The following is a 15623-nucleotide window of genomic DNA, read 5'->3' on the forward strand; positions in this document are numbered from 1 at the left end:
TCTAGTCAGTCATCTTGGGGAAAACCTCTCCCTTGACCCCTGTCATCTAGCTCTTGTCTATCCCTCGTACCTTCTGAAGCCAAGCTTCTGGAAAGAACTCGTGTTCGCACCACTGTCATTCCCATTCCCTTATCAACCCATGAGCTCCTACTTCATGGCTCCAATGAAATCATTCTCATGCATGAATCATCATATCTACCAGTGCTGGGAGTTATTTTAAGTGCTGGACCAGGCACGACCCCAGGCACTGTCCTGAACACCAACAATTACTCTCTATCATAAACTCCACTGCCCAGTCCAGAAGTCAGAGATTCATCTTGCATGCTTCCCTTTCACTTTCCATGATCCCTACGTTCATTCTCCAATCCCTGTAGATCCTACTGGCTCAACATCTCCTGTAACCCCCAACTCCTCAGCCCCTAGTTCTCATGGCCCTTACCACTCCCTGTTTGGATTGCTGCTGTAGCTTTTTAGTTGGGGAAGGCTTCCTTCCAGACTATCTTCTACAGGAACCTCTCTCAAATTCAAATCTGATCACATCATGCCATGACCTACAATGATTTTTACAGCTTTCATGGTAAACATAAAGTTCTTAGCTTAACACCTCAGCCCTTTAATGATTTGGTCTCTGTCTCTTTTTTTTTAGATTCATCACCTACCATTTGTCCAAATCATCCTAATGGCTAACATTTATTGAGCTACCCTTTATGTGCCAGGCACTGTGCTAGGTGCTTGCTTTTCCTCTTGTTTAAACCTCTCAGTAACTTGGTGGTTTAAACAGATAAGGAAATTGAGGCATAGAGAGCTTAGGAAACTTGTCCAAAGTAAGTGGTAGAACCAGACTCCAACTCAGATGTGTGTGACACTCAAGTTCAAGCCCGTAAGCAACATAGCAGCGTGCTCCAAAGTGTAGATCTGGAGGACCCACATCGCAATATCCCAGATACTTGCTAAAGTGCAGATTCCTGTGGTGTGATGATTCACCCCACTCCTTGGGGGTGAGTCCCTAAGCTCTGCATTTTAAACACACTCTCTAGGCAAGGGACAAGGCATAGTATCACTGTCCTGTGCTGTGTACCTTTAGCCATAAGAAACTATTCCTCCAGCATACCACACTGTTCCATTCCTCCGCACCTTTGCACAAGCTTTGCCTCTTACTGGAACATCTCTGCCTTCTCATATTCATCTTTCAAGACTCAGCCCAAGTGGCCCCTCTTCTGGAAAGCCTTCTATTATTATTCATGGTGATTTTGAAGCCCCTCCTTGGTGCTTCCTGAGTGCAGCCCTCTACGGCATCACTTTCACATCTTATAACCGCTGGCTCTTACTGTCCATCCCCTCACCAGGACACAAGCTCTTCTGCCTTCTTCATCTGTCCCCCCAGCACCTTGTACATCCCCTTGCCATAGTATATGCTGGCTAAGTGTTCGTTAGATTCACTTCCAGCCTCCACCTTCCTGGCTCATCCCTTTCCAATAGGCCACTGTTGGTGAACACTGCATTTTAATTGCTGTTTCATTTAGGAACACGTTCAGCTGCAAGTCACAGAAAGCCCGACTAATAGTGGCCTGAGCAATAAAGACATTTCATCACCTCACATGCCTGGAGCATGGCGGCAGGGAGGTTCCAATTTGAGCACAAGGGCTCTGTTCCCCCAACAGGGTTATAGGTTCTTTCTGCTCTGCCTCTTACATAGTGTTGCCTTTGTTGTATAAAATGAACAACTACGTTTACATGTTCTTAGATTAATGTTCGTTTAAAATGCATATACCATTAAATTCTCCTAACCAATTACAGGTTCTCCCTGCTACCCAGAAGTAGAGTTCCTGTGAAAACTTTCGTAAGCCAAAATGGCATAAAGCGAAGAAACGATTACCTTAGGACACATCTTGCTAAAGGATGCACAGACTAAATCGAGAAAAAGTACAGATGTTCACAGACAGTTCAAAACTATGGTGGCGTGGTGCTGAAATGCTGAGTGTAGCTCCAGGGGAAGGAGCTTGGCGGGGCCACTCCACTGCTCGGAATGCACACTTCCTCTGTAACAGTTCGCTGCAAAACAAACGCTGATCGCGCTTTTCACTTTTCACCTTTTCTGTTAAAGCAAAAATGCCCTTTGGATTTCCCTTGGTTAGCGAAAACAGGTACTATTGTAGGTCTTTTGTAAAAGTGAAGTGCATAAAGCAAACTTTCGAAAAGTGGGGGACACCTGGAATCCAATTTACAAGCTTAGGTAACTAAAAGATTGTAAACATTTGTAAATTTAATATACCTGATTTTCTTAAGAAGTTCTAATGCCAAACCAGCAAATTTTTCTTCAGTACTCTACAAACTTAATAAATTCATGCAAAATTATATGGCTTTCAATGTAAAAAGCATCAGTCGGTAATCAATTATATGTTTTAAATTGAAATCGCAAGGTGACAGTGACAAATTCTCAATTATGCCAGATTCTCTTAAATCTTACAGAGGCTTGAAATAAAAAACACATCAGATTGTCCTGAAGCAAATGTATTTTTCCATACTTCTAGATAATCATATAACTGTATATCTTTTGTGCTTGTAGGATGAAAAAGTTTGTATATTTTCCATCAAATTTCTCCTTGGGAAAAATATAAATGGCAAATAAATCATAATTAAAGAAATATAAATAAAAGTAAAGTATCATTTTAAATATGTATGAGATCGGTTATACCCTAGAGAAACAGGCAGACTTACTATTAGGAGTGTGAATTATTATAAACCTTTTGGAGGAAAATTTGGCAATTTGGCCCAAATTTTAAATTATTTTTTTCTTTGAAAGAACAATTCCACATCTAAGAGTTAATCCTACAAAAGTACCTCCTTTCTGATCAATGATGTATGTATAAAGATGCTTACAATAGCATTGTTTGTAATAATGAAAAATTGGAAGCAACCTAAAAGCCCACTAAGAGTACACTGGTTAAATAAATGAAGTACCTCATATAGTAGCAGCATTGAACGAGTTCCATGATTCAGCGCCTAGAATGGATTCTGGCACATAGTGGGCTCTCAATAAATACGGATGAATGAATTGATAAAGAGTCAAAAGTAACTTGCTGTAGTGTTTGTTTTGTTCATTCATTCATTCATTGCTTCGTTCATTGAGCTGCTGACTTCCCTGGCGGTCCAAGCATGGTTAAGACTCCACACTTCCAATGCAGGGGACGTGGGTTCGATCCCTGGTCGGGCAACTAAGATCCCACATGCCGTGCAGCCAAAAAATTTAAATTAAAAAAAAAAAAAGTACATTCATTCAGCTTCATATTCTTTGGGAATGTGATGGTGAGCACAAACAGACCCAGGTACATCCACATCCCACCCCCCAAAAAAACACAGTCTTTTAGAAGAGATACTCATTAATTTTTACAAATTTCAAATAAGGGTAAGACTTAATATGAGTTATGCAGAGTAAGGACACAGTGTTATCAAGTTCTATGCTCGGATGATTTGACCTAGTCTAGGATATCTAAAGTGAATGAATGTATTTGTGAATTATATACAAATGTTAGTAAATGCATTGGAAAAGTTTTGGTTGAATCTATGCCAATTCCAACAATGGTTATGGGTTGTAATGGGATTAGGTATGACTTAGATTCTACATAAGCCATCTCCGTATTATTTGGAATTTTTCTCATAATAAGCATGTATTGCTTTTGTAATCAAAGCTATAAATGTATATGTATCTTAAATCCAAACAAATAGTTTTCATACCACGTTGGTGATTCTCAGTGTTTGGGGGAAGAAGGTGAATTTACATTTTTGCTTGAGAGGAAGAAATAAAGTGGTAGAGCTAGAGTTGCTGTGGTGGGCAGAATTCTCAGATGGCCCCCAAGATTCCTGCCCCTAGTGCACATACCTCCCAGTTATCCAATCAGAAACTAATTTAGGCACTGCTGTCAAAGGATTTTTCAGATGTAATTAAAGTGTGTAATCAGTTGACTTTATATTTTTTTTTCTAATTGAATCTGTAGGTTTTTTGTTTATTTGTTTTGTGTTTTGGCCACACTGCACAGCTTGTGGGATTTTAATTCCCTGACCAGGGATCGAACCCAGGACCCCAGCATTGGAAGCTCAGAGTCCTAACCACTGGATTACCAGGGAATTCCCTCAATTGACTTTAAATTAAGAAGACTATTGTAGGTGGGCCTGACCTAATCAGGTGAGCCCTTAAAAGAAGTCAGAGAGATTCAAGCAGAAGAGACGACTGTTGCTTTGAAGTAGCAAATATCCAAGAGTGAGCTGCCTGGACCTGAGGGCGGCCAGCCTCTAGGTGCTGAGAGCAGTCCCCATAACAAGCCAAAAGAAAATGGGAACTTCAGAGCTACATCCACAAGAAACTGAATCCCACCAACAATCAGTGAACTTGGAAGAGGACCCCAGCCGTCAGATGAGATCACAGCCACGGCCAACACGTTGATTTCAGCCTGATGAGACCCCGACCCATACCCAGACTCCTGACCCTTGGGAACTGTGAGATAATAAATTTGTGTTAAGTTGCTAAGTTTGTGGTAATTTGTTACACAGCACTAGAAACCTATTCTAGCTAGTATTGGGAATCAAAATTGCTTAAAACCTGCATCCTGACATACTAGTCCCCAACCTGATACCTAGGAATTGAAAAAAAGTTGAGAATTGCTCTACCACCTGATAAGGAACTAGGTAATGGAATAAAACTTGCCTCCAATACAAATGCATCAACCTCATCTCACCCAGAAACTTTGTTTTCCCTTATCACTGCAAAGCAACTATGCAATTGCCTTTGAAGCATTGACCTTTCCGGAAATATTTCTACCAGTCTTTCCCTTAAGGGTGTAACCAATATAGTCATGGGCATTTTCTTTCTGTCTCTCTCTCAGCAATAGTTGTTGTTACGCTGTAGAACTTATGTGGAATATTCTTTGCATTAAGCTCCCCAGCAGGTTGACCGTGATCAGTCTTGAAACCTGGCAATTGTTCTTCAACTCACTGCATGTTAGAATCAGCTGGAGGACTTTAAAAATACTGATTCCCAGCCTCTTGCCCCAGACTTATTGAATCAAAATTTCTGGGGTTGGGCCAAGACATTAGCATTTTCAAAAATCTCCTGGGTGATTATAATGTACAGCCAAGATGGAAACTTACTGGAGCTTACAGTAGAACCTCTCCAATTTTAAGTGCATGCAGGTTACCTGGGGGTCTCGTTAAAATGCAGATTCAGATTCAGCAGATCTGGGGTGGGGCTTGAGATGTTGCATTTCTAACTCCCCAGGGATGCCGATGCTGCTGGTCTGTGGGCAATGCTTTGACTAGCAAGGGTTTACGGGATTGCTTTTCCAGCCGTATACCCCAATCTGGCAGCCTTAACTTCACGCCCATCCCCATGTCTGTCTGAGATGGCTCATCTTGCCTCTGTCTCTTTTATTCTGCCCCCCTATACCTAACACTCTCCTCTTCTTCTTTTTCTCCCCTCTCCTTCCTGTATGCTGTTGGTGTCTTCCCTTAGCCACCCTCCTCATTTTCTTCCTCTTTTTATCCCTTGTAGTTATAATTTGGTGGGCAAAATCTAAATCTACCTTCTTGGGAAGAGTCTCAAACTCTTGCATAAAGCCTGGAGTCTTTCATGCAAGAGAAGAATCATCTCTTACCCATTTTAAATAAACACCCTGTAATGGCCAGTTGTTTTTTCATTTTTGTAAACCACCAACCAAAATAAAATTTAAGGATATTTTATTCAGAGGAAAGGGAATTATCCACAAGCTTTAATGAAGTATGGAATTGAGGGGTTTTTTTTTCCCCCACTCCCTTCAGAGTATGAAGCTGAGCTGCCTCCCTTTCCAGAAGGATATAAAGTCAAACAAGAAGCTGTGGTTACTGTGAGTATCACCCGGGCCCCAACCTAACTGCAAGGTTCTTACATGAAAACAGCAGTGGTGGCTGGTGAGCATCAGACAGTGTCATGAGTCAGGGAGGGGGACAGGAAAGGCATTGGAACCAGCACCAGAAACAGGGCCAGTCATACCTCTGCTGCTAATGATGTGACTTAAAGGGCATCACACAACCACTTTGAGCCTCAGTTTCTGCATCTGTTAAATGGAGCAGATAATCCTTGACTAACTCACAGGGCCTTTGTAGGGCTCAAATGAGATCCTAGATGAGGAAGGCCTTTGCAGTGGATTCAACATCATGTCCACGTTGGGGACAGTTTTGCAGATGGAGCAGATTTCTTTTTGCATAACTGGGTGGGCTAAGACTGTACTAAGGAAGGAGAGAGGGCCAAGGACAAGGCAGCCAGGAAGGGAGGCCCTAAGGCAGTATGCTTGGAGTAAAATAGGGACTTAATGGAGTTTAAAATAAAAAGGTAAGGCTCTGAGAAATGAAGGGACTTGAGCAGGGTCACAGGGATGGGACAAAAACCTAAGTCACTGGACTTCAGTATGTCACTGCAGCTGCCCCCATTAGAGATTCTGTGTCTAAGAACTTTCTTGGCCTGTGATTGTTCCTTTTTCATAGCATCCTGTTCTTGCTTTATGAATGCAATGCTTTCTCAAATTCTCTGCAGATACTAATTACAGTTCTCTCCCCTGAATTATTTTTGCTTCTTCAGGGTCAGTTGTTCTTTATAGATCTTGATCCTTGTCTTTTATGCTGTTGATGTTCTTCATCTATGTAGAAAGTTTTGATTATTTATTCAAAATTTAAAATGCAGGCCTGAGTGGATATTTCTACATAGTTGGTATAGTTTTCTTCTACTGTCATACATGTTGGTTTGTTTTCTGGATGGGTCTCTTCCATGAATAGATACACTGACTGGGAGCTCATGGGGAGTGATTGTCCACTGGCGGACTTTTCTTCAGGGTCAGCAGACAGGGACTCCCTATTTGGGGACTGGGCTGGGAGCCTCCAAATCAATGTTGAGGTTTTTTTTTTCTCTTGACCACCAAAATGGCACCCTGAGTAGTTCTACTCCTTCCCAGGCTGTTTGTTTAATTTGTTTACAGAAGATTCATTGAAAAGGAGGGAGAGCAAGATATAAAAAGCTGCTGTGAATGCCAAAGGGGGCAGAAGCATGAGGAGGGGGTATGGGGCAGCAAGCCAAGGGGTCCCCAGCCAGATTTTCACTTAACCCCTCCTGTATATTGTTTGCTTTCTCATTCCCACACTCTGAGGAACTGAACCTATGAAGCCCTTTGGAATTCTGGTGGGAATGTGGACTGTCGTCTTCTGGGGGCAGTTTCCTCCTGTGGATTCTGACCTGCCACTCCTCCTCTCATCTGACAACAGACTTTATTCTGTTTCTTTTGTAAATTTATTTGTTTGTTTATTTATTTATTTTTGGCTGCGTTGGGTCTTTGTTGCTGCGCCCAGGCTTTCTCTAGTTGCGGCGAGCGGGGGCTACGCTTTGCTGTGGTGCGCGGGCTTCTCATTGCGGTGGCTTCTCTTGTTGCGGAGGACGGGCTCTAGGCATGCGGGCTTCAGTAGTTGTGGCACACGGGCTCAGTAGTTGTGGTTGGCAGGCTCTAGAGCGCAGGCTCAGTAGTTGTGGTGCACAGGCTTAGTTGATCCGCGGCATGTGGGATCTTCCTGGACCAGGGCTGGAACCCATCTCCCCTGCATTGGCAGGCGGATTCTTAACCACTGCGCCACGAGGGAAGCCCTATTCTGTTTCTTTTGGAAATGTCTGGAGATCTCTCATCCACTGACAGCCCTCCCAGTCTTTGTTATGGGTTTATTTCTCGGTTGTCCTTTATAAGTGTCTTGAGAGAGAAAGATTTGTGCTCAGTATACCCCCTTGAACCTAAATTCTGACACAGACTTTTATTCTTTGTTATATTATAAAAGAAAATACAATGATTTAAACTACATGAATTGATTTCCCTCCCCACCGCCACCCCAGGCATCGCCATCGGAGGAAAGGGTTTTCTACGGCTTCAACACGGAACACCTTTACCCAGCTCCTCCTTTAGCTGTGGTCCCACAAGTATCCTGTCCTCAAGCTAAACGGGAAACAATCGACCCAGAAACATGTACGTAAGGAAGTGCGATCTCAGCTCTGTAGTTCAGGACTTGTAACATTGCAAAACCATGGGGTGGCGACAGGGTGGACAGATAGACCTCAGGGGGACCACGTAATAAGAAAGAATGCGTTCTTGTTTTAATTTTTATTTTTATTTTATTTTATTTAATTTATTTATTTATTTATTTATTTATTTATTTATTTATTTATTTATTTATTTTTGGCTGCGTTGGGTCTTCGTTGCTGCCCGCGGGCTTTCTCTAGTTGCAGCGAGCAGGGGCTGCTCTTCGTTGTGGTGCGTGGGCTTCTCATTGCGGCGGCCTCGTTGTGGAGCATGGGCTCTAGGCGCATGGGCTTCAGTAGTTGTGGCACGTGGGCTCAGTAGTTGTGGCTCGTGGGCTCTAGAGCGCAGGCTAAGTAGTTGTGGCACACAGGCTTAGCTGCTCTGCGGCATGTGGGATCGTCCCGGACCAGGGCTCGAACCCGTGTCCCTTGCATTGGCAGGCGGATTCTTAACCACTGCGCCACCAGGGAAGCCCCTAATTTTTATTTTTAAGAGAAGTAGCCTTTATTCCACTGATGTATCTTTTCTGTTTTGAATTTTATTTTATTTATTTTTTTATACAGCAGGTTCCTATTAGTTATCTATTTTATACATATTAGTGTATATATGTCAATCCCAATCTCCCGCTTCATCCTACCCCCCCTCCTGCTTTCCCCCCTTGGGGTCCACTGATGTATCTTTAAGGTTGAAAAGGAAGAAAGATGATCAATAACAAGCATACTTAAGTTCTACATTACATACGAAGGGGGAAAATGTAAAGAGTAAAAGAAAATATCATGCTGTCTTGCTTTGTGTGTGGAAGCCAGAGATGCAGGCGTCCTCGTCTTCCTCCCTGAGTCCCTGTTCCTCGCCCTCCCTGGTGCCAGGCCCTCTCCCGCTGGCTTGTTCTTTTCCCTCAGCTAGTGGGCTTTGGGCTTTGGGCTTTGGTAACCACTATTGCTGCACCCTTAGGTCCTTGTACCCCCGCCCTGTTCCCCTCTGACCTCAGTTCCTACCACACTCCCCTTGCGTATTTCCCTCCAGCTACACCGGCCTCCTGGCTGTGCCTGTGGCCCCGGCCCCGTGTGGGACCCGGTCTACAGCCCCAACAGACTACAGAGGCTCAGAGGGATATTTTAAGTTTCTTCGGTAATCAGCCCAACTCAGCAGTCTGGAGTAAAATAAAACATTTATGGTCATGTTGTTTAATGGAGAATACCTTTTTTTGTTCAGAAACAAATGTTTCTCCCAAATTAACTTGAGCCATTTTGGACTTTTGGTGGGAATTTTTTGTTTGTTTTAGGTTCCCCCAAAGAATATTTGGAAACATTCATCTTTCCAGTTCTGCTTCCCGGAATGGCTAGCCTGCTTCACCAAGCAAAGAAAGAAAAATGTTTTGAGGTCAGTTGTTTTGTTTCTTTATTTCTAAATGCTCAATAATTCATTTTTATCAGGCGGTATCTCATTATCTTAGTACCATCAAGTGGCTGTTTTCAGAACGATCCCTTTGGGAGGGAAAGCCTTGTTTCAGTCACTTATCCAACTCTGGCCGGGACATCTAGTTGTGCACACACACGCACTGCCATCTGTCTGGCCACCTGGCTCTGGGGAGGTTTTCTGCCTCGCTTGGCCTCCCTGCCTGCCCTTCTCCTGGGCAGTTGGCATCTGCCAGGTTTCTTGGGTCTTCCTGCTCCCGTTATGACATGCACAGATTATAGCTCTCCTTCCCTCTTATCCAGCTCCGGATTGACCTTCCCACCTTGGGCCTCTCCCTACTCCACTTCATGCCAAATGCCACGAATGTACTTGCTTGAGGAGAGGCCTGGCCCATGGTGAGTGCTCGGTGACTGGTCATTATCATACTGCAGCCAGTTATCTGTATGAATCGAGTTCCAGTCCTGGCACACCGCCATGTAAATACCCCAGAGGCTCCCTCTTTTCTGCAGTTGGCAGGATACGTTGGGTGTGTGTCTTCCCTGCGCAGTACTAGAATTTTGGATGACCTATACGCAGAGAGTAAAACAGCAACAACATTTCACGTTGACCAAGTGCTTGCTCTGCTGGGTGCTTTGCTCAGGGCTTTATCATCACTCCCAACAGTCCTGTGAGGTTCCTCCTGATTCATATCGTCTGCATTTTGCAGATGAGAAAACAGACGAACAGATAGATTCAGAAAGGTGATCAAGGGTGAATGGCAGAGCTAGGATTCAAATCCAAATTGAATGATTCATAATGATATTTTAAAAAGTTGGCCGTAACTACAGTGCAAACCCCAATTTGTTTGACACGTGTCTTTAAAGCATTCACAGGTAATGGTGTCACCTACTTGGTTGCGCTTCAGCACAGGATCTCTCTGTGAGAAGAGGATACTGTCCTGATGCTTTTATATACCGAAGAGACAACGTTTTCACGTGCTCTAGCAAACACTCAACTTTCCTTTAGCGCTGCCTTGACCTTATACTGACCCTCCTGTGTCTTAGTCACCCCACTTTATACCTCCCCCTAATTCACTGCCACTGATCCATTCAGCATAACATTCCTTCTGACAGGCCTCACCGTGACAGTTGTGTCTTTAGTAGAAGCAGAAACGAATTACGAGACGTTGATCTGAAACCAGGCAGCACGCCTGTGAAGGAGGTGTTTAGGGTACACTGCTGGGCCACAGGACACCGTTTGAGAACCGTGGATCCACATAAGGACTCCAAGACCCCTCAGCCTGGCTTTCAAGGCCCTCTGCAGTCTTTTCCCTCCTTCCTTAGAAGGACATCTCTCTCTGTTCTCCTTCCTGGGTGATACCCTCCAGCAGATAGAACCACTTGGAGGTCCCTGTACCTGCCCTGTACTTCACGGCTTCTGTGCATATGTTCCTTCATTTTTTTTTTTTTTTTTTTTTTTTAAGAAAAAAATCCTTGAGTTCTTCTTCTCTGCATATTTAAGTTCTATTTGTTTTTCCAAACTCAGCTCTGTGGCTTCTCTTTCAGGCCTATTATTCCCAAACCGGAAGCAATTGAACCCAGCCCTCAGATTTCAGAGTATTTCATCTATTCCTCTTCTAGTGGAAAATTAAGACATCCTTAATTAAGACATTCTTGACCCACAAATACACTTCATTTTATACATGTCTGTCTCCCCCAGTATTTTAAGTTCCTTGAGGACAGATTCTCTGATTTATTTTTGTATCTCTATTCAGTGCCTAGTATATTCTACCCAGTACCTAGCCCCTGGTGAATACACAGTTGGCCCTCAATAAATGAGTGCACAGTTGGACATCAGGGGAGCACCTCTACTACTGTGTCCTTGACCAAAACCCAGCTTTCTTCTACCTGGGAAGGCTGTTCTCTTGGGCTCATCCCTGGAGGGACGCCATGAAGGGGGGTGAGAGAAGAAGACATCCATCTATTTCGTGAGTTAGTCAATGTAAGAGAGCAGTGGGTGGCAAATTCCACTGCCTAACCCTCCTTATATATTAATTATGCAATTAACTAGTAAATTGGGCTTTGGTTTATGGCATATTGATTAAGAACACATCTCTGGAGTCAGGGTTACCTGGTTTTGACATCTCCCTCCACCCCAGCTGGCTCTACAGCCTTGGGCAAGTTATTTCATCTTTCTGAGCCACCATCTTTTCCTTATGTGTAAAATGAAGATGATCATAGCACCTGCTCATGGTGTTACTGACCCAGGGTCATTTGCCTGATGCACAGCAAGCCAAATACTAAGGCGCTGAGGTTTGCAGCAGAGAAAGGGTTTATTCACCAGGCAGCCAAGTGAGGAGATGGGATAACAAGTCTCAGGTCCACATCCCCAAAGGCAAGGGGCTTGGGATATTTATGGGTGAAGAGTATACCGTCAGAGGTCCAGGGGAAGGTGATTGGAGGCAGGAAAAGGGTGAGGTAATCACTGCTCTGCACAGGTATATCTGAGTTACATGCTTCTTTCTTTTTTTTTTTTTTTTTTTTTCCGGCTGCGTTGGGTCTTCGTTGCTGCGTGTGGGCTTTCTCTAGTTGCAGCGAGCGGGGGCTACTGTCTGTGGTGGTGCGCGGGTTTCTCATTGCGGTGGCTTCTCCTGTTGCAGAGCACGGGCTCTAGGTGTGCAGGCTTCAGTAGTTGTGGCGCACGGGCTTAGTTGCTCCGCGGCATGTGGGATCTTCCCGGACCAGGGCTTGAACCGGTGTCCCCTGCATCAGCAGGCGGATTCCTAACCACTGCGCCACCAGGGAAGCCCCTGCTTCTTTCTTCATGGGATGCATGTTCAGAAAATAGAGGTGCTAGCATGATATGAGGGTGGAGTTTTTGGCTCTCTGACGTCACAAGGTCATTCATCGGACAACTGTGTAGGCCCAATTTTAGGGTCAGTGGTCCCAACCAGTTTTAGCCTGCTTGAACTTGACAAGAGCTGACTCCAAGTTTCTGAAAAACAGCTTAAGCCACCGTTACTATAGCAACCCATACGTCAGAGGTGTTATCTATAGGAGGCGGTTACGGAGTCTTGTGATGTATTATCTAGGCTACATGAAGCTTGGAGGGTATGCAATTTGCAAAAATAATTAAGGCATGCTTGATCAGTGAAAGCAGGTTATAAGCAGAGGGGCTTTTAACAAGCAGTTCCCTTATCTGCTCAAGACAAGCTCAAGAATTTCTGTTAGCCACCAGTTTCGGTTAACCCTATGGGGCACAGTTTCAATGGGATTATCATGCTGATGAAATGAGGTAGCCCATACAAAGTACTTAGGGCAGTCCCTGGAATGTAGGAAGAACTCAGTAAATGTTAACTTATTATTGATCATTAGTATTACTGGGCTACAGGTTCTCCCCAGGTAGGGTGGGTTACACCCATTACCTGAGTGGGCTTGCTCTTGTTCCTTGGCTACCCAGAGACCTTATTCAGCGCTTGGTCCCAGCTCCCCCCCAAACATCTGATTACACAAGGACTTCATGAAGAAGGTTTATTTTGCTGATACTTTCATAGGGAGGTGGGAAGAGGGCTTTGTTGGCATCTATCAAGCAATACTTCATTAATCCTCTCTAGAACCACGTCTGTCCTCTCCAGGCACCTCCCCCCACACAGCCTCTCCAGACCCCTTTTGGGTCCTGAACAATTCAGCTCTGGCTCTCAGCCTGCATAGCCCACTCAGCAAAGAAAAGTGCAGCATTCGGCTTACCCTTCCTTCCTCAAAATGCAATTCAACCGCTAGTCATAGCTTTCGGTGGGTGGGAGTAGTGGTAGGGGGCTTCACACCTCTCACCCCAACAAAGACAGAATGGCAAGGTTTTCTTCATATTGCTCTGGCAGAAATTCTTAGTTTTGAGACACAGGCCTGGTGAATTCAAATGTGGGAAACCTTAATCCTGCTATATTCTCCTGATATTCTGGTACAGACCAGTTGTCCTGATTGAACCAGAAAAAACCACAATGATCAGATCCCCATTTTCATTAACATGAGAAGCTGCTCTGCTGAAGGGGACTCTAAACAGAAAAAGCTGGTAAAATGAATGCCAGCAATTCAGGTACTGACTGTCCATCCAGGTCACGGTGGTCCCCTCACTTGTGGTTTGACTGCTGCTATCATAATAGTTGGTGATCGTATTAATGGTCAGAGAAGCTATTTCACTGGTTAGTTGTCTACTGTGTGTCATCACTGGTCAAATTGCTTTATACGCATCATCACATTTCACCCTTACAATCAACCTCTAAGCCAGATCCCCTTTTGCATCAGCCGCTTTTTACAGAGGAGGTCCCTGGAACTCAGAGAAGTTGAGCGTTACCTAAGATCACCCAGCTAGTGAGCAATGGAGCAGGTCTTCAACCAAGGTCCAGATGCTCCGAGAGCCTGTGCTTTCATCCCTCTCAAAAAATGGGGCTTGGAGGCTGTCCTCTAAATAGCTCCAGGAAATACAAAGTTTTTTCATTTGTAGTTCTTTTCTGGAGAACAGATTGCTACTTGCCTTAAGTTATAAAATCTAAACTGCTTCTAATTCTTGTGTATGTTTCATTTGCTCATTTGGCTTCCTCTGATGACTTAATTCTTGTCCCCTATTCGTAACTGAGCTTCCCCTCCTCTGTGTGGTGTTAAACAGGGCAAGGTGTGGCCGGATGGAATGGTAGTGAGGCTGGGGGCCAGAGAGCAGAGCCCTTGGCCTGACCCTGTATGTGTCAGATGGCCTTGCCTCTCTGGCTTCAGGTCCTGCTGCTAAATGAGAGAGACCAGACAATCCTGCAAGTCATATTTCAAGGATCTTTCTTTTTAATCCTGCTGTTGGCCAAAGTATATTCAGTGTACCCTGCCTTTTATTAGCTTGATCAAAGGATGGAACGCAGTGATTAAACAGTGAAATGAGCACAGTGAAATAACCTTTGTTTGGATATGTGTGAGAATATCTGCAAACAGATTAAGCCACCCAAGTTCAGTTCCTTTCAACAAACATTTATTAAGCCCTACTATGTGCTGATCATGGCGCCAGGCCCTGGGGACCCAGAGAGGACAAGTCTGGCCCTGTCCTCAAGGAAACCACAGATAAGTAGCAAAGCCCTCGGTAGCTGAAAGATAAAGGTAGCTTTTATTTTCTTCCCCTTTGTATCTGTTCTCTTTTGCTCCTCCAAAAGAAGAATGAATATGGAGAAACAGCGAGCGTGGATCTGGTGCTAGACATTCACTTCTAGACCTTAAGGCAGCTGTATTCACTTGTGCAGCCTTTATTCTAATTTATTCACCTATTATTCTTCTAATTTATACAAAAATCAGCTAAAAGGACAGTAATTAAGATTTTACATTGAGGGTTGCGTGTCTAATTTTTGCCCATAAATAATTTTGTAATGAGGGGGCTAGAAACAGTTTCCAGCCTCCAGGCAATGATAGAACGCCTTTAAAGGATCAGAGAAATTTCTATTTGTATTAGAGAGTAATGAGGCATCCTTGTGCCAACTCATACTTCATCTTTGACATCCCACGGATGAGCTGCCACTGGGACTAAATGAAAACAGATGAAACTTCAAATGCTGCAGGTGCTTGAATGGAGCATTAGACTTTCAATGCTATAATGAATGATCACAGGATGTAAAAAAAGTGGGTTCTTAAAACTGATAACTTGCAAGAATTGATAAACTTTACAGGCAGCTAGACACCCTGGAGTCCTGTGTGACCACTTCCTTGCAGCGTGACCCTATGTAATCTGTGAGGAATCCTCAACTATTAAAGGGAGGACAGAGGTGCTCTCGCTACCAGGAGGATGACTCACTGAAGGGTGCTCACAAGCACCGTCGAATGTTACCTTCCTGCCCCGCCTTCCCTTCCGTCTTCACCTGGAAGTTCAGTATTTGAATGCTTCAAATAGGCAAGATGGGTGAATTATCATTACTTCTTTCATTTCCTGATTCAGGATTTTAGGATTTCTTAATTAAATTTGATTCCCTCCCCACCTCCCCCCCGCCCCCGACATCGTCTTTTTTTTTTTTTTTCTTAATTAATTAATTTATTTATTTTTGGCTGTGTTGGGTCTTCGTTTCTGTGCGAGGGCTTTCTCTAATTGCGGCGAGCGGGGGCCACTCTTCATCGCGGTGCGCGG

At 44.1% G+C, this 15623-nt stretch overlaps 1 long non-coding RNA gene across 3 annotated transcripts in view; it reads left to right on the forward strand.

Annotated features, from left to right (window-relative positions):
- LOC309614375 overlaps positions 1–15623 on the forward strand; it is a 96769-nt gene that overhangs the window by 4062 nt on the left and 77084 nt on the right. Inside the window, exon 2 of one of the 3 annotated variants that reach the window (XR_014236127.1) lies at positions 4038–4525. The exons of 1 other annotated variant lie outside the window; for it this stretch is intronic. This is a non-coding gene — a long non-coding RNA (uncharacterized lncRNA). Of the gene's footprint in view, positions 1–3995; positions 4526–15623 lie in introns of those variants that run through there. One more of the 3 variants, XR_014236129.1, reaches the window with a different exon arrangement.

Source organism: Balaenoptera borealis (assembly GCF_965194805.1).
Source record: "Balaenoptera borealis genome assembly, chromosome: 16".
NCBI classification, from domain to species: Eukaryota; Metazoa; Chordata; class Mammalia; order Artiodactyla; family Balaenopteridae; genus Balaenoptera; species Balaenoptera borealis.